The sequence below is a fragment of the Bos indicus genome, chromosome 4, assembly GCF_029378745.1.
Source record: "Bos indicus isolate NIAB-ARS_2022 breed Sahiwal x Tharparkar chromosome 4, NIAB-ARS_B.indTharparkar_mat_pri_1.0, whole genome shotgun sequence".
In the NCBI taxonomy this organism is placed as follows: Eukaryota; Metazoa; Chordata; class Mammalia; order Artiodactyla; family Bovidae; genus Bos; species Bos indicus.
In genome coordinates this window covers 55,923,383-55,948,358 of record NC_091763.1, presented here as the reverse complement: position 1 = coordinate 55,948,358, position 24,976 = coordinate 55,923,383, and the positions used below count along the sequence as shown (strand labels likewise).

Here is a 24,976-nt window from a genome sequence, read left to right as displayed (position 1 = left end):
GTTGGCGGGGGGGTAAAAATGGTGGAGGAGTAGGACAGGAAGCTCACCTTCCCCAACAAAAACACTAAAAACACATCTATGAGTGGAATGACCGACACAGAACATCTACCGAAAGCCAGCAGAAGACCTCATTCTCAAAGGGCAAAAAAACCTCCATGTAACTGGGTAGGACAAAAGGAAAAAAGAAACAGACGAAGCCTGCACCCAGGGAGGAGCCATGGAGGCAAGTTTCCCACACCCTGGGCAGTCCCCCACTGGCAGGGAGATCAGCCTATATGGAGCGGAGCTTCAGAGGCTAGGCATAGAGCACAGCGTTTGAGTAGGGCAAAACAGAGTAACGTGAACAGAAGGTTGGCACTGCCACCCTGCACTCCCCCGCCTAAGATGCTCATATGTTAGTGAACCTGGGGGCTACGCACTAAAGTACAGGCTTCAGAGGTCAGACCCAGGGAGAGGACCAGGGTTGGCTGCATGGAGACAGCCTGAAGAGGCTGCACGGTAGCAACAGAGCAGGTACTCAGAAGAAGCTGGGGCTGATGAGAGATACCAAGTGCCATTGTTGAGGGGGTGCATGGGAAGAGGGCTGAGAGCACCGTAAGAGCTCCTTTCCCTGTGACCATTCAGCAACAGGACAATGCCCACAGGAGTTCTGGGGGCAGGCGCAAGTCATTGCGGCCATCCTAGGCCCCAGAAGTGGCTATGAACTGCCACTCCAAGACCTAACAGCAGGTGCCAAGGACTGCCACCACTCTTCTGGGAGTGTGGACAGCATCTGCCCACAGGAGACCCAGAGCAGTGCCAAGCCCTGCCCCTGCTGTCCCAGGAGTGTGCAGACAGCTGCCACCCCCAAGAGACCCAAGAGCAGGTGTCGAAGACTGCCCCCTCATGTGTGCACAAGGACCTCTGAACCCCCACACCACATATCAAGGGATAACTGCCAGCATGCACTGAGGAAAGAGACAGACAGCATCCAAACTAAAGCAGCCCCTTGACTCTGGAAAAGATGGCAGAGTAGAAAGACATGAGCTCACCTCTTCTCATGAAGGGGCTTCCTTGGTGTCTCAGATGATAAAGATCCTGCCTGCAATGTACAAGGCCAGGGCCTGATTCCTGGGTTGGAAAGATCCCCTGGAGAAGGGAATGGCTATCCACTCCAGTATTCATGCCTGGAGAACATCACGGACAGAGAAGTCTAGCAAGCAACAGACCACAGGGTTGCAAAGAGTTGGGCACGACTGAGCGACTAACACTTTCACTTTCACGTCTCATGAAAACACCAAAATCACAACTGCTGAACAATCATCTACAAAAACACTGCTAAGTTGCTTCAGTCATGTCTGACTCTGTGCGACCCCATAGATGGCAGCCCACCAGGCTCCCCCATCTCCGGGATTCTCCAGGCAAGAACACTGGAGTGGGTTGTCATTTCCTTCTCCAATGCATGAAAGTGAAAAGGGAAAGTGAAGTCACTCAGTCGTGTCCGACTCTTAGCGACCCCATAGATGGCAGCCCACCAGGCTCCTCCATCCATGGGATTTTCCAGGCAAGAGTACTAGAGTGGGGTGCCATTGCCTTCTCCGACAAAAACACTGGAACCTACCATAAAAGGTATTTTAAAATCAAGTCAAAAAGATGGTGGAGTAGAAGGACGTGCACTCATCTTCTCCTCCAAGAACACCAAAATCACAACTAGCTGCTGAACAATCATCGACAGGAGAATGTTAGAACCCACCAAAAAAAGATACTCCACATCCAAGGGCAAAGGAGAAGTTGCAGCAAGACAGCAGGAGGGGTGCAATCATGTTTAAAATCAACCTTCATACCCGTCAGAGAGGCCTGGAGGGCAAAAAGCAAACCTTGTGTGCATCAAGGTGCAGGGAAAGGAACAGCAATCCCCACAAGAGACTGAGCCAGACCTGCCTGTGACTGAGGGTCTCCTGTGGAGGCATGGGTCAGCAGTGGCCTGCTGTGGGGTCAGGGACACTGACAGCAGCAGTCCTAGGAGGTGTGGTGTGTGGCATAAATCCTTTGGAGGAGGCTGCCACTGCATGCTAAGTCACTTCTGTCATATCCAACTCTTTGTTACCCTATGGACTGTAGCCCTCCAGACTTCTCTGTTCATGGGATTCTTCAGGCAAGAATACTGGAGTGGGTTGCCATTTCCTCCTCCAGGGAAAATTCCCAACCCAGGGACTGAATCCACATCTCTTAAGTCTCTTGCATTGGCAGGCAGATCCTTAACCACTTAACCTTAATCCCCCACCTGGGAAGAGCTGCCAGGTAGGCAATACACAAACTAGAGAACAATTATACCAAAGAAGTTCTCGTGCTGCTATAAAAGTTCTAGGTTCCACAACAGACTTCCCAACCTGGGGTTCAGCAAAGGGACTGAGAATCCTCAAGGAATTTGACTTTGAAGGCCAGTGGGATTTGATTACAGAACTTCCACAGGACTGGGGAAACACAGACTCTTGGAGGGCACAAACAAAACCTTGTGTGCACCAGGACCCAGGAGAAAGGAGCAGTAACCCCACAAGAGACCAATCCAGACTTGCCTGTGCGTGTCCAGGAGTCTCTGCTGGAGATGTGGGTTGACTGAGGCCTGCCGCGGGGTCAGGGACACTGATGGCAGCAGTCCTGGGAGGCGCACCGTGTGGCCTAAGCCTTCTAAAGGAGGTCGCCATTACCACCATTACCCCTACCACAGATTAAGGCCAAACTACAGGCAGGGAAAAGTGCCTGGATATCTGTAGGTGGCAGGAGACGTCTATAAGGCCACCCCTTTCACCCCCGCTCTCCCGCCTCCTCCCCCTTCTTTCAACCTGGCTTCCTTTCCTCCTTTGAAATCTTTGATGTTAGTACTTGGATCTGAAGTTCTCTGTCTCTATAGGAGGTTTTCTGAGAGACTGTATTCTTGTATTTAAGGGCTTCTCTGGTGGTGCAGAGGTTAAAGCGTCTGCCTACAATGTGGGAGACCTGGGTTCGATCCCTGGGTCGGGAAGATCCCCTGGAGAAGGAAATGGCAATCCACTCCAGTATTCTTGCCTGAAGAATCCCATGGACGGAGGAGCTTGGTGGGCTACAGTCCACGGGTCGCAAAGAATCGGACACAACTGAGCGACTTCACTTTCACTTACAGGCAGGGAGCACAGCCCCACCTATGAGCAGAAAACTGGATTAAAGACTTACTGAGCAGGGCCTTGCCCACCAGAGGAAGATCCAGTTTTCTCCACAGCAAGTCCCTCCCATCAGGAAGTTTGCACAGGCCTTTTACCCACATCTATCAGAGGGCAGACAGAATGAAAACCAAAATCCCAGAAAACCAAACAAAATGATCACATGGATCACAGCTTTGTTAACTTAATCAAACTATGAGCCATACAGTGTAGGACCACCCAAGACTGATGGAGAGGTCTGACAAAACGTGGTCCACTGGAGGAGGGAATGGCAAATCACTTCAGCATTCTTATCTTGAGAACCCCAAGAACAGTATGAAAAGGCAAAAAGATATGGCACTGAAAGATAAACCCCCCAGGTCAGTAGGTGTCCAATATGCTACCAGAGAAGAGTAGAAGAATAGCTCCAGAAGGAATGAAGAGGCTGAGCCAAACCAGAAACGAAGCCCAGTGGTGGATATGTCTGGTGGTGAAAGTAAAGAACAATAGTGCATAGGAACCTGGAATGTTAGGTCCATGAATCAAGGTGAATTGGAAGTAGTCAACTTGCCAACAGGAGATGGCAAGAGTGAACATCGACAATTTAGCAATCATTGTACTAAAATGGATGGAAATGGGTGAATTTCATTCAGATGACTATTATATCTACTACTGTGGGCAAAAATCCATTAGAAGAAATGGAGTAGCCTGCACAGTCAACAAATGAGTTCATAATGCAGTACTGCGTGCACTCTCAAAAATGACAGGAAAATCTCAGTTCGTTTCCAAGGCAAACCAATCAATATTACAGTAATCCAAGTTTATGCCCCAACCACTAATGCTGAAGAAGCTGAAGTTGAACGGTTCTATGATGACCTACAAGACTTGCTAGAACACACATACACACACACAAAAGATGTCCTTTTCATCATAGAAGACTGGAATGCAAAAGCCGGAAGTCAAGAGATACGTGGAATAACAGGCAAGTTTAGTCTTGGAGTACAAAATGAAGCAGGGCACAGGCTAACAGAGCTCTGCCAAGAGAATGCATGGGTCATAGCAAACACCCTCTTCCAACAACACAACAGAAGACTCTACACATGGACATCACCAGATGGTCAATACTGAAATTAGACTGATTATATTCTTTGCAGCCTAGGTGGAGGAGCTCTATACAGTTAGCAAAAACAAGATCAGGAGCTTACTGTGGCTCAGATCATGGCTCAGATCCATATTGCAAAATTCAGGCTTAAACTGAAGAAAATAGGGAAAACCACTAGGCCATTCAGTTATAAGCTAAATCAGATCCCTTATGATTATATAGTAGAAGTGACAAATAGATGCAAGGGATTAGATCTGATATATGAGTGCCAGAAGACCTATGGATAGAGGTTTGCAACAGCATAAATGAGGCAGTGACTGAAATCACCCCCAAGAAAAAATGCAACAAGGCAAAACCATTGTCTGACGAGGCCTTACAAATAGCTAAGAAAAGAAGAGAAACAAAGGCAAAGGAGAAAAGGAAAGATAAACCCATCTGAATGCAGAGTTACAAAGAATAGCAAGGAAAGCTAAGAAAACCATCTTAAGTGAAGAATGCAAAGAAACAGGAAAACAATAGAATGGGAAGGACTAGAAATCGATTCAAGAAAATTAGAGATACCAAGAGAATATTTAATGCAAAGATGGGCACAATAAAGGACAGAAAGAGTATGGGACCTAACAGAAGCAGAAGATATTAACAATAAGTGGCAAGAATACACAGGCTGCTACTGCTAAGTCGCTTCAGTTGTGTCCGACTCTTAGCGACCCCATGGACTGCGGCCTACCAGGCTCCTCCGTCCATGGGATTTTCCAGGCAAGAGTGCTGGAGTGGGGTGCCATTGCCTTCTCCGAGAATACACAGGACAACTATACAAAAAAAGATCTTAATGACTCAGATAAACACAAAGGTGTGATCACACATCTAGAGCCAAATATTCTGGAGTGTGAACTCAAGTGGGTCTTAGGAAGCATTACTATGAACAAAGCTAGTGGAGGTGACGGAATTCCAGCTGAGCTATTTCAAATCCTAAAAGATGATGCTGTGAAAGTGCTGCACTCAATATGCCAGCAAATTTGGAAAACTCAGCAGTGGCCACAGGAGTACAAAAGGTTTTCATTCCAATCCCAAAGAAGGAAAATCCCAAAGAATATTCAAACTACTGCATAACCATACTCATTTCACATGCTAGCAAGGTAATGTTCAAAATCCTCCAAGCTAGGCTTCAACAGTATGTTAACGGAGAACGTCCAGATGTACAAGCTGGGTTTAGAAAAGGCAGAGGAATCAGGGTCAAAATGCCAACATCTGTTGGATCAAAGAAAAAGCAAGAGAATTCCAGAAAAATATCTACTTCTGCTTCATTGACTATGCTAAAGCCTTTGTTTGGATCACAACAAACTGTGGGAAATTCTTAAAGAGATGGGAATACCAGACCACTGTACCTGTCTCCTGAGAAACCTGCATGTAGGTCAAGAAGCAACAGAAATGGACACGGAGCAACAGACTGGTTCAAAATTGGGAAAGGAGTACAAGAAGGCTGTATATTGTCACCCTGCTTATCTAACTTCTATGTAGAGTTCATCATGCAAAATACTGGGCTGGATGAATCACAAGCTGGAATCAAGACTGCTGGGAAAAATATCAATAACCTCAGATATGCAGATGACACCATCCTAATGGCAGAAAGCAAAGAGGAACTAAAGAGCCTCTTGATGAAGGTGAAAGAGGAGAGCAAAAAAACTAACTTAAAACTCAACATTCAAAAAACTCAGATCATGGCATCTGGTCCCATCACTTCATGGCAAATAGATGGGGAAACAGTGACAAACTTTATTTTCTAGGTCTCCAAAACCACTGCAGATGGTGACTGCAGCCAGATTCTTGCTCCTTGGAAGAAAAGCTCTGACAAACCTAGACAGCATATTAAAAAGCAGAGACAACTCAGAGATTGTGAAGGACAAGAAAGCCTGGCATGCTGTAGTCCATGTTGTGATCCACACAGTCAAAGGCTTTAGCTTAGTCAATGCAGCAGAAGTAGATGTATTTCTGGAATTCTCTTGCTTTTTCTACGACCCAGTGGACTTTGGCAATTTGATCTCTGGATCATCTGCCTTTTCTAAATCCAACTTGAACATCTGGCAGTTTTCAGTACATATACTTCAGTACTGTTGAAGCCTAGTTTGGAGAATTTTGAGCATTATTTTGCTAGCATGTGAAATGAGTGCAATTGTTTAGTAGTCTGAATATTCTTTGGCACTGCCTTTCTTTGGGATTGGAATGAAAATTGACCTTTTCCTGCTGCTGCTGCTAAGTCACTTCAGTCATGTCTGACTCTGTGCGACCCCACAGATGGCAGCCCACCAGGCCTCCCTGTCCCTGGGATTCTCCAGGCAAGAACACTGGAGTGGGTTGGCATTTCCTTCTCCAATGCATTAAAGTGAAAAGTGAAAGTGAAAAGTGAAAGTGAAGTCGCTCAGTCGTATCCAACTCTTAGCGACCCCATGGACTGCAGCCTACCAGGCTCCTCCGTCCATGGGATTTTCCAGGCAAGAGTACTGGAGTGGGGTGCCATTGCCTTCTCCTAGACGGCATATTAAAAAGCAGAGACATCACTTTGCGAACAAAGGTCTGTATAGTCAAAGCTATGGTTTTTCCAGTAGTCATGTAAAGATGTGAGACTTGGACCATAAGGAAGGCTGAGCACCAAAGAATTGATTCTTGTGAACTGTGGTGCTGGAGAAGACTCTTGAGAGTTCCTTGGACTGCAAGGAGATCAAATCAGTTAATTCTAAAGGAAATCAACCCTGAATATTCACTGGAAGGACTGATGCTGAAGCTCCAATACTTTGGCACCTGATGTAAAGAGCTGACTCACTGCAAAACACCCTGATGTGGGGATGTTGGGAAAGACCGAAGGCAGGAGGAGAAGGGAATGACAGAAGATGAGGTGGTTGGATGGTATTATCGACTCAACGGACAAGAATTTGAGCAAACTCAGGGAAACAGTGAAGGACAGGGAAGCCTGGCGTGCTGTAGTCCATGGGGTAGCAAAGAGTCAGATATAACTGAATGACTGAACAACAACAACAATCACAGTCAAAGAAAAACCCACAAATAAGATATGAGGGGTGCTTTTGTGACATAATTAAATCCCATACCCAGTGAGTAGACAATCCACAAACTGGAATAATTATATTGCAGAAGTTCTCCCACAAGACTGAAAATCCTGAGCCCCATGTCAGGCTCCCCAGTCTAAGGGTCTGACACTGGGATGAGGAACACCCAGAGCATTTGGCCTTGAAGGCCAGTGGGGCTTCAATGCAGGAGCTCCACAGGAGTGGGGAAACAGAGATTCCATTCTTAGAAGGTTCAATAAGAATCCATGTATACTGGGACCGAGTACAAAGCAGTAACTCCACAGGAGCATGGGCTGGACCTACGTGCAAGTCTTGGAGGATCTACTAGGGATGTGGGGGCCAGCTGTTGTTCAAAGAGGCAGGGGGCAAGAACACTGGTGGCAGAGGCCCCATAGAATACTGATCAGCATAGGCTCTCCCAGAGGCTGCCAGTTTAGCATCAAAACCTGGTCTGAACCCAACAGTCTACAGGCTCCAGTGCTGGAATGCCTCCAGCCAAACAACCAGCAGGATAGTAACACAGCCCCATGGATTGACAGACAGGCTGCCAAGAGCTGTACTAAGCTCACAGTCACCTCTAAACACACCCCTTGACACAATCCCACTAATGGATACAAAACAAGACCCAAATATATGCTACAAGAGTCATGGAACACAAGATACATGCTACATACAAGAGACATGCTACATACAAGAGACATGCTACAAGGAACACATACAGACTGAAATTCATGAGATGGACAAAGGTATTCCACGTAAATGGAAATCAAAGTTGGAGTAGTAACATCGTTATAGACTTTAAAATAAAGACTGTTACAAGAGACAAAGAAGGACATTACATAATGATCCAAGGACCAATTCAAGAAGATACAACAATTGCAAATATAAGTGTACCCAACAAACGAGCAGCTCAACATATAAAGCAAATGCTAATGGTCATTAAAAGAGAAATTGACAGTAACACAGTAATAGTGGAGGACTTAAACATCCCACTTTCATCAGTGGGCAGATCATCCACAAAGGGAATACAGGCTTTAAATGACACATCACACCAAATGATTTAATTGATATTTACAGATCATTTCATCCAAAAATAACAGAGCACACATTCTTCTCAAATGCACATGGAACTTTCTCTCCAGAATTGATCACATGCTGAGCCTGTCACAAAGCAAGCATAGGTAAATTTAAGAACACTGAAATCATACCAAGCATCTTTTCCAAACACAATGCTATGAGATTAGACAAGATGAAGAGGTAAAAAAACACAAACATGTGGAGGCTAAACAATATGCTACTAAACAACCAACAGATCACTGAAGAAAGAAGACAATATCAAAAAATGCCCAGGGACAAATGACAATGAAAGCATGACCACCCAGAACCTAGGGAATATAGCAAAAGCAATTCTCAGAATGAAGTTTACAGTGATACAATCTGACCACAGGAATCAAGAAAATTCTCAAATAAACAAGCTAATTTTACATCTAAGGCAACTAAAGCAAGAACAGACAAAACCCGAAGTTAGTTGAAGAAAACCTAAATATCAGAGCAGAAATAAATGAAACAATGACTAAAACCTGGTTCTCTGAAACAGAAGGAAAAAAATGATAAACTTTTAGCCAGGCTCATGACAAAAAAAGGGGAAAAGGCTCAAATCAGTAAAATTAGAAATGGGAAAGTAACAACTGACACTAAAGAAATACAAACGATCATAAGAGATTACTAAAAACAATGCAAACAACACATGCCAATAAAATGGACAATCTGGAAGTAGACAAATTCATAGAAAGGTACAATTGCCAAGGACTGAATCAAAGACGACTCTACACATGGACATCAACAGAAGGTCAATACAGAAATCAGACTGATTACATTCTTTGCAGCTGAAGATGGAGAAGCTCTAGTCACCAAAAACAAGACCAGCAACTGACTGCAGCTCACATCATGAAATCCTTACTAAAAAATTCAGACTAAATTGAAGAAAATAGGGAAAACCACTAGGCTATTCAGGTATGACCTGAATCAAATCCCTTACAATTATACAGTGGAAGTGACAAATAGATTCAAGGGATTAGATCTGAAAGATAAGAGTGCCTGAAGAACTGTTGTACAGGAGGCAGTGGCCAAAAGCATTCCCAAGAAAAAGAAATGCAAGGAAACCACTGTAGATGGTGACTGAGGCCATGAAATTAAGAAGCTTGCTCCTTGGATGAAAAGCTATGACAAACCTAGACAGCATATTAAAAAGCAGAGACATTTGCCAACAAAGGTCCATCTAGTCAAAGCTATATTTTTCCAGTAGTCATGTGTGGGTGTGAGAGTTGGGCCATAAAAAAGCTGAATGCCAAAGAACTTATGTTTTTGAACTGTGGTGTTGGAGAAAACTCTTGAGAGTCCCTTAGACTGCAAGGAGATCAAACCAGTCAGTCCTAAAGGAAATTAGTCCTGAATATTCACTGGAAGGATTGATGCTTAAGCTCCAATACTTTGGCCACCTGATGCAAAGAGCTGACTCACTGGAAAAGACCCTAATGCTAGGAAAGATTGAAGGCAGGAAGAGAAGGGGATGACAGAGGATGAGATGGTTGGATGGCATCACCCACTGGATGGACATGAGTTTGAGCAAGCTCTGGGAGTTGGGTGATGGACAGGGAAGCCTGGTGTGCTGCAGTCCACGGGGTCACAGAGTTGGACACAACTGAGCGACTGAACTGAGGCGGCCTTACAAATAGCTGAGAAAAGAAGAGAAGCTAAAGGCAAAGGAGAAAAGGAAAGACATATCCATCTGAATTTAGAGTTCCAAAGAATAGCAAGGAGAGATAAGGAAGCCTTCCTAAGTAAACAACACAAAGAAATAGAGGAAAACAATAGAATGCAAAGGACTAGAGATCACTTCAAGAAAATCCGAGATATCAAGAGAACATTTCATGCAAAGATGGGTACAATAAAGGAGAGAACAATAAGGACCTAACAGAAGCAGAAGAGATTAAGAAGAGGTGGCAAGAATACACAGGAGAACTATACAAAAAAGATCTTAAGAACCTAGATAAGTAAGACAGTGCCATCCCTCACCTAGAGCCAGACATCCTGGACTGTGAAGTCAAGCGGGCCTCAGGAACCATTACTACAAACAAAGCTAGTGGAGGTGAAGGAATTCCAGCTGAGCTAAAATCCTAAAAGACGATGCTGTTAAAAGTGCTGCACTCAATATGCCAGCAAATTTGGAGAACTCAGCAGTGGCCACAGGAGTCGAAGAGGCCACTTTTCAGTTTTCATTCCAATCCCAAAGAAGGGCAGTGCAAAAGGATGTTTAAACTACTGCACAACTGTACTCATTTCACATGCTAGAAAGGTAATGCTCAAAATCCTTCAGGTTCAGCTTCACCAGTATGTGAATGGAGAGCTTCCAGATATACAAGCTGGGTTTGCAAAAGGCACAGGAACCAGAGATCAAATTGCAAACATCCGTTGGATCATAGAAAAAGAAAGGGAATTCTAGAAAAACATCTACTTCTGCTTCATTGAGTATGCTAAAGCCTTTGACTGTTTGTGGAAAACTCTTAAAGAGATGGGAATACCAGACCATTTCACCTGCCTCCTGAGAAACCAGTATACAGGTCAAGAAGCAACAGTTAGAAATGAACATGGAACAACGGACTGGTTCAAAATTGGGAAAGGAGTACGTCAAGGCTGTGTACTGTCCCCCTGCTTATTTAACTTATATGTGATCTGCCTCTTGAGAAATTTGTATGCAGGTCAGGAAGCAACAGTTAGAACTGGACATGGAGCAACAGACTAGTTCCAAATAGGAAAAGGAGTACATCAAGGCTGTGTATTGTCACCCTGCTTATTTAACTTCTATGAGAAATGCTGGACTGGAAGAAACACAAGCTGGAATCAAGATTGCAGGGAGAAATATCAATCACCTCAGATATGCAGATGACACCACCCTTATGGCAGAAAGTGAAGAGGAACTCAAAAGCCTCTTGATGAAAGTGAAAGAGGAGAGTGAAAAAGTTGGCTTAAAGCTCAACATTCAGAAAATGAAGATCATGGCATCCAGTCCCATCACTTCATGGGAAATAGATGGGGAAACAGTGGAAACAGTGTCAGACTTTATTTTTCTGGACTCCAATATCACTGCAGATGGTGACTGCAGCCATGAAATTAAAAGACGCTTACTCCTTGGAAGGAAAGTTATGACCAACCTAGATAGCATATTCAAAAGCAGAGACATTACTTTGCCAACAAAGGATCGTCTAGTCAAGGCTATGGTTTTTCCTGTGGTCATGTATGGATGTGAGACTTGGATTGAGGATGTGAGAAGGCTGAGTGCTGAAGAATTGATGCTTTTGAACTGTGGTGTTGGAGAAGACTCTTGAGAGTCCCTTGGACTGCAAGGAGATCCAGCCGGTCTATTCTGAAGGAGATCAGCCCTGGGATTTCTTTGGAAGGAATGATGCTAAAGCTGAAACTCCAGTCCTTTGGCCACCTCATGCGAAGAGTTGACTCATTGGAAAAGACTCTGGTGCTGGGAGGGATTAGGGGCAAGAGGAGAAGGGGACGACAGAGGATGAGATGGCTGGATGGCATCACTGACTCGATGGACGTGAGTCTCAGTGAACTCCGGGAGTTGGTGATGGACAGAGAGGCCTAGCATGCTGCGATTCATGGGGTCACAGAGAGTTGGACACGACTGAGCAACTGATCTGATCTGATCTGATCTGATATTATATCAGGCAAAATGCAGGGCTAGATGAAGCACAAGCTGGAATCAAGATTGCTGGGAGAAATATCAATAACCTCACATGTGCAGATGACACCATCCTAATGCCAGAAAGCAAAGAAGAACTAAAGAGTCTCTTGATGAGGGTGAAATAAGGGAGTGAAAAAGCTGGCTTAAAACTCAACATTAAAAAAATGAAGAGCAAGGCACCTGCCACTTCATGACAAATAGATAGGGAAACAATGGAAACAATGACAAGACTTTATTTTCTTGGGCCCCAAAACCACTGCAGATGGTGACTGCAGCCATGAAATTAAAGGAGGCTTGCTCCTTGGAAGAAAAGCTATGACAAAACTAGACAATGTTAAAAAGCAGAGATGTCACTTTGCCAACAAAAGGTCTGTATAGTCAAAGGTACTTTTTTTTCCAGTAGTCATATATGGATGTGAGAGCTGGACCATAAAGAAGGCTGAGCGCTGAAGAATTGATGCTCAAGCTGTGGTGTTGGAGAATACTGCTGAGAGTCCCTTGGATTGCAAGGAGATCAAACCAGTCGATCCTAAAGGAAATCAACCCTAACTATTCATTGGAAAGACTGATACTAAAGCTGGACCTCCAATACTCTGGTCACGTGATGCAAAGAGCCAACTCACTGGAAAAGACCCTGATGCTGGTAAAGACTGGGGGCAAGAGGAAAAGGGGCAACAATGGATTAGATGGTTGGATGACATCATTGACTCATTGTACATGAATTTGAGCAAACTTTGGGAGACAGAGCAGGACAGGAGAGCCTGGCATGCTGCAGCCCATGGGGTTGCAAAGAGTCCGACATGACTAAATGATTGAACTACAACAATAACAACAGAAAAATCATTAGTACTGAAACTGAAACAATGATTAAAAAACTTCAAACTAACAAAAGTACAGGATCAGATGGCTTCACAAATGAAAACTATCAAACAATTAGAGAAGAGTTAACACCTATTCTTCTGAAAGACTTCTCAAAAAACTGCAGAGGAAGGAACATTCCCAAGCTCATTCTACAAGGTGACCATCACCGTGACAGAAAAACCAGACAAAGATACCACAAAAAAAGAAAATTACAGTCGGCATCACTGATGAACACAGAGGCAAATTCTAGCAAACCAAATGCAACAGTACATTAACAGGGCTATACATCATGATCAAGTGGGATTTATCCCAGGAATGCAAGGATTCAGTGATACACCACATCAACAAACTGACAAATAAAAACCATATGATCTTCACAACAGATGCAGAAAAAGCATTTGACAATATTCAACACCGATTTATGATAAAAACTCTCCAGAAAGTGGGTATAGAGGGATTTACCTCAACATAATGCTATATACTCACTAGCATTATAAAGCAAGAAAATATAGGAAAGCGTTAACATACTTGAAAATGAGGGCAACCACAAATCAAAAACATAACAACAGTTTCACAAAAACCTAAAAGAAGAGGAACACAATCATAAGATGAAAGCAAATCATCAAACCACAAGAAGAAAAACAAAAAGGAAAAGAAACAAAAAGAATCACCTGGGAAACAAGGTTTGAGATGGCAATAAATACATATGTATCAATGAAAGAAAGTCACTATGAAAGTGTAAGTCGCTCAGTTGTGTCCACCTCTTTGCGACCCCATGGACTATCCAGTCCATGGAATTCTCCAGGCCAGAATACTGGAGTGGGCAGCTGTTCCCTTCTCCAAGGGATCATCCCAACCCAGGGATCAAACCCAGGTCTCCTGCAAGGCAGGCAGATTCTTTACCAGCTGAGCCACCAGGGAAGCATATGTATCAATAATTACCTTAAATGTCAATGGACTGAATGCTGCAATGAAAAGACACAAAGTGGCAGACTGGGTAAAAAAAATAAAACAAAAGCCAACAATATTGCTGCCTACAAGAGACCCTCTTTAGTGTAAAGGACACACAAAGATTGAAAGTGAGGGGATGGAAAAAAATATTTCATGCAAACAGAAATGACAAGAAAATGGGAATTACAAAACTCATATCAGACAAAATAGATTTTAAAGCAAAGACGATAAAGGAAGATAAAGGAGGACACTATATAATGATAAAAGGATCAATACAAGAGCAGATATTACACTCACCAATTGTTATGCACTAATACAGGAGCACCCAAAGACATAAAACAAATACATTTTTTTAAGGCTTCCCAGGTGGCTCAGTGGTAAAGAATCTGCCTGCCAAGCAGGAGACACAGGTTGGGTGGAGAAGATCCCCTGGAGAAGGAAATAGGAACCCACTATAGTATTATTGCCTGGGACATCCCATGGACAGAGACGCTTGGCAGGATACGCCCTGGCAGGGGTCTCAGAAGAGCTGGACACAGCTTAGCGACTAAACAACAACAACAATACTGGACATAAAGGGAGAAATTGAGGGGAACACAATGATAGCAGAAGACTTAACACCCCACTCACATCTTCTAGTCAAAGAATTAATAAGGCAACAGAGATCCTAAATGATAAAATAGAACCGTTAGACTGACATTCATCCAAAGGAAATAGAATATATGTTCTTTTTAAGCGCACATGGAACTTTCTCTAGGACTGACCACATACTAGGGCACAAAACTAACCTTGATAAATTTAAGAGCAAAGAAACTACTTCAAGCATTTTCTCTGACCACAATGATACAAAACTAGAAATCAATCATAGGGGAAAAAATGAGGAAAAAGCAATTACATGGAGACTAAATAAAAAGTTACTAAAAAAACAATAAGTCAACAAGGAAATCAAAATGGAAATTAAAAAATACCTTGAGACAAAACAATGAAAACACAACCATTAAAAAAAAAAAAAAAAAAAAAAAACTATGGGACACAGCAAGAGCAGTTCTTAGAGGGAAGTTCATAGGAATACAAACCTTCATCAAAAAACAAGAAAAACCTCAAATGAACAACCTAACCTATGACCAAAAAGAATTAGAAAAACAAGAAGAAACAAAACCTAAAGTCAGCAAGGAGGAGGAAATAATGTAAAAGATTTTTTTAAATAGAAAAAAATCAAGGCTTCTTGCTAAAATCTGGAACAAGGGTGCCCCAAATGGATTAAAGATTTAAATGTTAGTCTGGAAACTATAAAACTCCTATAGGAAAATGTAGGCAGAACTCTCTTTGATATAAATCACAGCAATATTTTTTAGATACACTTCTTAAGAGTAATGAAAAGAAAAACATAGATAAACAAATGGTATCCAATTAGACTTAAAAGTTTTGCACAGCGAGGGAAACCATAAACAAAACAAAATGACAACCTAGGAGAAAATATCTGCAAACTACGTGACCAACGTAGTTTTTCCAGTAGTCATGTACAGATGTGAAAGTTGGACCATAAAGAAGGCTGAGTGCTGAAGAACTGATGCTTTCAACTGTGGTGCTAGAGAAAACTCTTGAGAGAGTCCCTTGGACTACAAAGAGATCAACTAGTCAATCCTAAAGGAAATCAACCCTGAATATTCACTGGAAGGACTGATGCTGAAGCTGAAGCTCCAATATCTTGGTCACCTGATGTGACAAGCTGACTCACTGGAAAAGACCCTGATGCTGGGAAAGACTGAGGGCAGAGAAAGAAGGGGACAATAGAAGATGAGGTGGTTAGACAGCATCACTGACTCAATGGACATGAATTTGAGCAAACTCTTGGAGACAGTGCAAGACAGGGGAGCCTGGCATGCTGCGGTCCATGGGGTTGCAAAGAGTCAGACATGACTTAGTGATTGAACAACAACGTGACCAACAGGGAATTAATTTCCAAAATAAACATGCTCTTGGATTGGAAGAATTAATATTGTTAAAATGACAATACTACCCAAAGCAATCTATAGATTTAAGGCAATCCTCATCAAATTACCCATGACATTTTTTTCATACAACGAGAACAAAGAATCTGAAAATTTACATGGAAACACGGAAGACCCAGAAATACTAGAGCAATCTTTGGTGGGGCAGAGGTGGGGAAGCAGGAGGTATAACTCTCCCAGATTTCAGACAATACTACAAAAGCACAGTAATTAAAACAGTGTAGTATTGGTACAAAACCAGTCATGCGGATCAATGGAACAGATCAGAGAGTCCAGAAATAACTCGTACACCTATGGTCAATTATTCTTTGACAAAGGATGCAAGAATATAAAACAGGAAAAAGTCTCTTCAGCAAATGGCACTGGGAAAGTTGGACAGCTGCATGTAAATCAATGCAATTAGAACACATCATCATACCATGCACAAAAGTAATCTCAAAATGGCTTAAAGACTTAAACGTAACACATGACACCATAAAATTCCTTAGAAAAAAAGCATAGGCAAAACATTCCCTGACATAAAATGTGCCAGTATTTTCTTAGGTCAGCCTCCCAAGGCAATAGAAATAAAAACAAAAATAAACACATGGGACCTAACCCCCAAGCTTTTGCACAGCAAAGGAAACCATAAAAAAAAAAAAAAGACAACCTATAGAACGGGAGAAAATATTTGCAAATGATGCGCCAGACAAGGGCTTAATCTCTAAAATATACAACTCAACAATAAAAATCGCAAACCAATCAAAAAATGGGCAGAACTCAACAGACATTTCTCCAGAGAAGACATACAGATGACCAGTAGGCACATTAAAAGATGCTCAACATCACTAATTATTAGAGAAATAAAAAATTAAAACTAGAATGAGGTCCTGGTACCACCTCATACCAGTCAGAGTGACTAGCATTAGAAAGTCTACCAATAACAAATGTGAGAGGATGTGGAAAAAGGGAACCCTCCTACTCTGTGAGTGAGAATGTAAACTAGTGCACCTACTATGGAAAATAGTGTAGAGGTTCCTCACAAAAGTAATATTACCATATGATCCAGCCATCTCACACCTGGGCATATACCCAGACAAAAATATAATTCAAAAAGATACATGCACCCCTTATGTTCATAGCAGCACTATTCATAATAGCCAAAACATGGAAACAATCTAAATGTCACTGACGGATGAACTGACAAAGATGTAGTACATACTTACACATAATGAGGTACTACTCAGCTATAAAAAAGAATGAAATAATGCCATTTGCAGTAACATTGGTGCAAGTAGAGATATCACAATGAGTGACACAAGTCAGAAAGAGAAAGACAAATACCATATGATATCACTTACATGTGGAATCTAAAATATGGCACAAACGAACCTATCTACAAAACAGAAAGAGACTCACAGACATACAGAACAGATTTGTAGTTGCCAAGGGAGAGGTGGGTGGGAGAGGAGAGAAGGACAGGAAGTTTGGGATTAGCAGATGTAAACTCTTATACATAGGAAAAGTATAAACAACAACATCCTACTGTATAGCACAGGAACTGTATTCAATATCCTGTGATAAACGATAATGGAAAAGAATATTTTAAAAAGAATGTCTGTACATGTATAACTGAGTCACTCTGCTAAAAATCATGACACTATAAATCAACTATACTTCAATTAAACAAAATTAATTTTTTAAAAAGATAACATTTACAGATAAAAGTTAGCAACAGATTTCAAATACGTCTGAAGGGCCAAAATAAATTTAGGATGTTTTATCCACTTGCCACATTCAGAAAGTTTCAATTTCACTGGCTTGCAACCCTTTATACTATAGCCTCAACCTGAGAGTCATTTGTGACTTTGGAGTACACCTTATATTTTAAACAACTCCCTGTAACAAATTACTTGACCAAAACTAGTAAGTATGGCTATTCATCTTCCTTTGCTTCCACAAACCACCCTAAGCTCACTATCAAATATGAAGACATGGTCCAAATTTCAAAGCAGATACAAGCTGAGAAAAACAGCAAACCAGTAAACAACTTTAAGTAATATCCTTTCAGTACAAGTAGTTACTAATTATTCTCTATTCATCTGGGCTTTCAAGTCATGGTCAAAAGATACAATATCTTTATATCCTAAAAATTTCTCAGCTAATAGGAACAAAATCTATTTATTCAATGTTGGAATTTCATTTTTAAAAACATGGCATTTACATAAGACATATGACTGTTGTTTGGTATAAATATTTGTTTACAAGTCACATCAAGTAAGCCAGGTTTGGGAAATGTTATATATACAAGTCTAATTAAGAAACAAAATATATAAATGTATGCTACAAAACAGTATGTAAACAGAGATAATGTTCTTCAATTTAAGATAGCCATATTTAAGAAATAATAGGCAACTTTCAGTATTCCTGCCAGGAAAATCCCATGGACAGAGGAGCCTGGCAGGCTGCAGTCCATGGGGTCATAAAGGGGTCACATGACTGAAGCAACTGAGCATGGCAGCACAGCAGGCAACCTCCAAACTCTGCTTAGTTTAGAAACCTCAGCAACATTAGAAAGCTACTTAACAGTTTTAAAGCAGGGATTTCTTTACGTAGAGGCAATAGGGTATACTGGAAAGGACTCAAGGTTTGGAGTTAAGACTTTGGTTCATTCCTAACTTACTCACCATCTGTGTGTACATGAACAAATTAATTAAGGTTTTCAGTCTGAATATATAAAAGAGGGATATTTTATGAGCTTATTCCACAGATCAGAAATAGGTGAAATACATCTAGCACAGTAAAATGGTACCTGTAATTAAAAATTTTTTTAATTGCAATGAGATCTTTATGAGCAAAACAGAAATTTAAATGACAATAACCTTTTCAACTAAATTTACTATTTAGCAGACTGAGTTAAGGCCCTAGTAGATACATTAGCAAAAAAATTTTTTTTTGAGTAGCCGCAAGAGATGTCAAAAACAGAAATTTTTGTAGACCACAATCTTGAGAAAGGCAAAACACTGGTATGGGAATCAAACTTGGACAGTGTGCTGAATCTTACTTCTCCCAATGGGTAAAACAGAAGTTACATTAAATTATCTGCTCATTTTTAATTCTAAAGATACATGGAACTAAGTAAAGTGGTTGACACTGAAAGCTGTGAAGGCAGATTGCCTGGATATCCTAATCTCTAAGCATGTTTCTTTTCTACAAAATGGGAATAATAATGATATCTATCTCAGATGTTCTCTCTTGCCATCTTCTGCTTGACCATGTCCAACTTACCCTGATTCACGGACCTAAACATTCCAGATTCCTGTCTTAGGAATCAGTGAACTAAAGTGGATGGGAATGGGGGAATTTAATTCAGATGAGAAGAAATGGAATTGCCCTCATAGTCAACAGAAGAGTCGAAAATGCAGTATTTGAGTGCGATCTCAAAAATGATAGAATAATCTCAGTTTGTTTTCAAGGCAAACCATTCAACATTACAGAAATCCAAATCTATCCCCAACCACTAATGCCAAAGAAGCCCAAGTTGAACAGTTCTATGAAGACTTCAAGACCTTCTAGAACTAACACCAAAGAAAGATATTCTTTTCATCACTGGGGATTGTAATGCAAAAGTGGAATGTCAAGAGAACCTGGAGTAACAGGAAAGTTTGTTTGAATACAAAATGAAGCAGGGGAAAGGTTAAGAGTATTGCCAAGAGAACCCACTGGTCATAGCAAACTTCCAACAACGCAAGAGATGACTCTACACATGGACATCACCAGATGGTCAATATAGGAATCAGACTGATTACATTCTTTGCAATTGAATATTGAAAAGTTCTATACAGCCAACAAAATCAAGACCCGGAGCTGACTGTGGCTCAGATCATGAGCTGCTTATTCCAAAATTCAGACTTAAATTGAAGAAAGTAGGGAAAACCATTAGGCCATTCAGGTATGACCTAAATCAAATCCCTTATGATTATACAGTGGAAGTAACAGATTCAAGGGATTAGATCTGATAGAGTGCCTGAAGAACTATGTATGGACAGAGGTTAGTAAAGTTGCACAGGAGGTGGTGACCAAAACCACTCCCAAGAAAAAGACTGGTAACAAGGTAAAATGGTTGTCTGAGGCCTTACAAATAGCTGAGAAGAAAGAGAAAGAGAAGAGAAAGAAAAAGGAGAAAAGGAAAGATATACCAAACTGAATACACAGTTCCAAAGAATAGCAAGGAGAGATAAGAAAGCCTTCTTAAGTGAACAATGCAAAGAAATAAAGGAAAACAATAGAGTGGGAAAGACTAGAGATTGCTTCAAGAAAATTAAGAGATACCAAGAGGGAACATTTCATGCAAAGACCGGCACAATAAAGGACAGAAATGGTATGGACCTAACAGAAGCAGAAGAGATTAAGAAGGTGCACAATTTCACAAAAGAACTATACAAAAAAGGTCTTAATGACCCATATAACCATGATGGTTTGGTCACTCACCTAGAGACACACATCCTGGAGTGTAAAGAGGGCCTTAAGAAGCATTACTACTAACAAAAGCTAGTGGAACACTGTACACAGAAAACCCTAAAGACACTATCAGAAAATTACTTGAACTAATCTGTGAATCTAGTAAAGTGGCAGGATACAAAATCAACTCACAGAAATCACTTGCATTCCTATATACTAACAATGAAGAATCAGAAAGAGAAATTAAGGAATCAATCCCATTTACCACTGCAACTAAAAGAATAAAATACCTGAGCATAAACCCTACCTAAGGAGACAAAACAGCTGTATATAGAAAACTACAGGACACTGATGAAAGAAGTCAAAGATGACATAAACAGATGGAGAGATATACCACGCTCCTGGGTTGGAAGAACCAATATTGTGAAAATGACTGCAATCCCTACCAAATTACCAATGGCATTTTTCACAGAACTAGAACAAAAAATTTCACAATTTGTATGGAAATGCAAAAGACTCCAAGTAGCCAAAGCAATCTGGAGAAAGAACAGAGCTGAAGGAATCAACTTACCTGATTTCAAACTATACTACAAAGCTAGAGTCATCAAGACAGTATGGTACTGGAACAAAAACAGAAGTATAGACCAATGGAATGAGATAAAAGCCCAGAGATAAACCCATGCACATATGGGCACCTGATCTTTGAGAAAGGAGGGAAGAATACACACTGGGAAAAAATCTCTTCAATAAGTGGTGCTGGAAGAACAGGACAACTATGTGCAAAAGAATGAAATCAGAATACTGCCTAATACAATACACAAAGATAAGCTCGAAATAGACTAAAGACCTAAAATGTAAGACCAGAAACTACAAAACTCTTAGAAGAAAACACAGGCAGAATACTGTATGACATAAATCATAGTAAGATACTTTATGATTCACCTCCTAGAATGGAAATAAAAACAAAAATAAATACATGGGGCTTAATTAAACTTAAATGCTTTTGCATAGGAAAGGAAACTATAAATGAGGTGAAAAGACAACCCTCAGAATGGGAGAAAATAATAGCAAATGAAACAACTGACAAAGGATTAATTTCCAAAATACACAAGCAGCTCATACAACTCAATACTAGAAAAACAAACAACCCAACCCAAAAGTATGCAAAAGACCTAGACAGACATTTCTCCAAGGAAGACATACAGATGGCTAATAAGCACATGAAGAGATGCTCAACATCACTGCTTATTAGAGAAATGCAAATCAAAACTACAATAAGGTATCACCTCACACCAGACAGAATGGCTGTAATCAAAAAATCCACAAACAACAGTCTGGAGAGGGTTTGGAGAAAAGGGATCCTCCTACACCGCTGGTGGGAATACAAAATGATACATCCACTATGGAAGACAGTATGGAGATTCCTTTAAAAAAAAAAACAACTAGGAATAAAACCACCATATGACCCAGCAATACCATTTCTAGGCATATACCCTGAAGAAACCAAAACTGAAAAAGACACATGTACCCCAGTGTTCACTGTAGAACTATTTACAATAGCCATGGCATGGAGGCAACCTAGATGTTCATCAACAGATGAATGGATAAAGAAGCTATGGTATACACACACACACACACACACACACACACACACAATGGAATACTACTCAGCCATAAAAATGAACACATTTGAGTCAGTTCTAATGAAGTGGATTAACCTAGAGCCTATTATACAGAGTGAAGTCAGAAAGAAAATATCGTGTATTAAGACATATATATGGAATCTAGAATAATGGTACTGACCAATGTTTGCAGAGCAGCAATCGGAGAAGGCAATGGCACCTCACTCCAGTACTCTTGCCTGGAAAATCCCATGGATGGAGGAGCCTGGAAGGCTGCAGTCCATGGGGTCGCTGAGGGTCGAACATGACTGAGCAACTTCACTTTCACTTTTCACTTTCATGCATTGGAGAAGGAAACGGCAACCCACTCCAGTGTTCTTGCCTGGAGAATCCCAGGGATGGGGAAGCCTGGTGGGCTGCCGTCTATGGGGTCGCACAGAGTTGGACACGACTGAAGTGACTTAGCAATAGCAATAGCAATGGAGACACAGACATAGAGAACATACTTATGCACAAGCATGGGGGAGAAGAGGGAGAGGGTGAAATAGATGGAGAGAGTAGCATGGATGCATATACACTAACTTATGTAAATACAGAGCTAATGGGAATTTGCTGTATGACTCAGAGAACTCAAACTGGAGCTCTCTAATAACCCAGATGGGTCGGAATGGGCGGGAGGTGGGAGGGATATTCAAAAGGGAGGGGATATATGTACACCTATGGTTTACTCATGTTGATGTATGACAGAAATCAAACCAATATTGTAAAACAATCATCAATTAAAAATAAATATTTTTTAAAAAGTTAGTGGAGGTGATGGAATTGCAGCTGAGCTATTTCAAATCCTGTTAAAGTGGTGCACTCAATATGCCAGCAAATTTAGAAAACTCAGCAGTGGCCACAGGACTGGAAAAGGTCAGTTTTCATTCCAATCCCAAATAAGGGCAATGCCAATGAATGTTCAAACTACTGCACAATTGTGCGCATCTCCACGCCAGTAAGGTTATGCTCAATATTCTGTAAGCTAGACTTTAGCAGGACATGAACCAAGAACTTTCAGATGTACAAGCTGGATTTAGTAAAGGCAGAGGAATCTGAGATCAAACTGCCAACATCCATTGGAACACAGAAAAAGCAAGAGAATTCCAGAAAAACATCTACTTCTGCTTCACAGACTACGCTAAAGCTTTTGACTGTGTGGATCAAAACAAACTGGAATATTCTTAAAGAGATGGGAATACCAGAGCACTTTACTTGCCTCCTGAGAAACCTGTATGCAGGTCAGGAAGAACAGTTAGAACCAGACATAGAACAACAGACTGGTTCAAAATTGGGAAAGGAGTACAAGGGTGTGAATTGTCACCCTGCTTATTTAACTTCTATGCAGAATACATCATGCACAATGCAGGGCTGGGTGAATCACAAGCTGGAATCAAGACTGCTGCTGATGCTAAATCGCTTCAGTCATGTCCAGCTCTGTGCGACCCCATAGATGGCAGCCCACCAGGCTCTGCGGTCCCTGGGATTCTCCAGGCAAGAACACTGGAGTGGGTTGCCATTTCCTTCTCCAATGCATGAAAGTGAAAAGTGAAAGTGAAGTCGCTCAGTTGTGTCCGACTCTTCGTGACCCCATGGACTGCAGCCTATCAGGCTCCTCCATCCATGGGATTTTCCAGGTAAGAGTACTAGAGTGGGTTGCCATTGCCTTCTCTGGGAATCAAGACTGCTGGGAGAGAAATCAACAACCTCACATATGTAGATGATACCACTTTAATGGCAGAAAGTGAAGAGAAACTAAAGAGCTTATTGATAAAAGTTAAAGAGGAGAGTGAAAAAGTTGGCTTAAAACTCAACATACAAAAAACTAAGATTGTGACATTCAATCCTATCACTGCATGGCAAATATTAACAGACAGGGAAAAAGTGGAAGCAGTAACAGACTATATTTTCTTGGGCTCCAAAATCACTGTGGATGGTGACTGCAGCCATGAAATTTTTGATGCTTGCTCCTTGGATGGTACGCTATGACAAACATAGGCAATAATAAAAAGCAGAAATATCACTTTGCCATCAAAATCCATACATTCAAAGCTATAGTTTTTCCAGCAGTCATGTACAGATTGAGAGTTGGACACATCTATACATGAGAAGGCAATGGCATCCCACTCCAGTACGCTTGCCTGGAAAATCCCATGGATGGAGGACCCTGGTGGGCTGCCGTCCATGGGGTCACGAAGAGTCGGACACAACTGAGCGACTTCACTTTCACTTTTCACTTTCATGCATTGGAGAAGGAAATGGCAACCCACTCCAGTGTTCTTGCCTGGAGAATCCCAGGGACAGGGGAGCCTGGTGGGCTGCCGTCTATGGGGTCGCACAGAATCAGACACGACTGAAGCGACTTAGCAGCAGGATACATGAAAAAAGGCTGAGTGCTGAAGAACTGATGCTTTTTCAGTGAAGAATTGATGCTTGTGGTGCTGCACAAGACTCTTGAGAGTCCCTTGTACTGCCAAGGATATCAAACCAGTCAATTCTAAAAGAAACCAACCCTGAAAATTCAATGGAAGGACTAATGCTGAAGCTGAAGCTTCAATACTTTGGCCACTTGATGTGAAGATCCAAATTATCGGAAAAAACTGATGCTGGGAAAGACTGAAGGCCAAAGGAAAAAGTATTTAGATAGCATTACTGACTCAATGAACAGGAATTTGAGCCAACTCTGATAGATAGTGCAGAACAGGGGAGCCTGGCATGCTGAAGTTCATGGGGTCCCAAAGTGTCACAACCGACTTAGCAACTGAACAACAACTATCTTAAAGCAACATGAGGATTAAATATATTCAAAGTACAGAGAACAGTGGATAGCACATGAGAAAAAATAAACAGCTAATAAATAAGTCTTATTATTAAAATGAAAATATCTCTAGTCATTATTTTAATTTTTAAAAGCTGGAAAAATCACAGTAAAGGACAAATTCATGTTCTTATTCC

General features: G+C 41.4%; 1 protein-coding gene across 5 annotated transcripts in view; it reads right to left on the bottom strand.

Moving 5' to 3' along the window:
* TMEM168 (transmembrane protein 168) overlaps positions 1–24,976 on the bottom strand; it is a 59,920-nt gene that overhangs the window by 15,132 nt on the left and 19,812 nt on the right. The gene's annotated exons all lie outside the window — the stretch shown is intronic.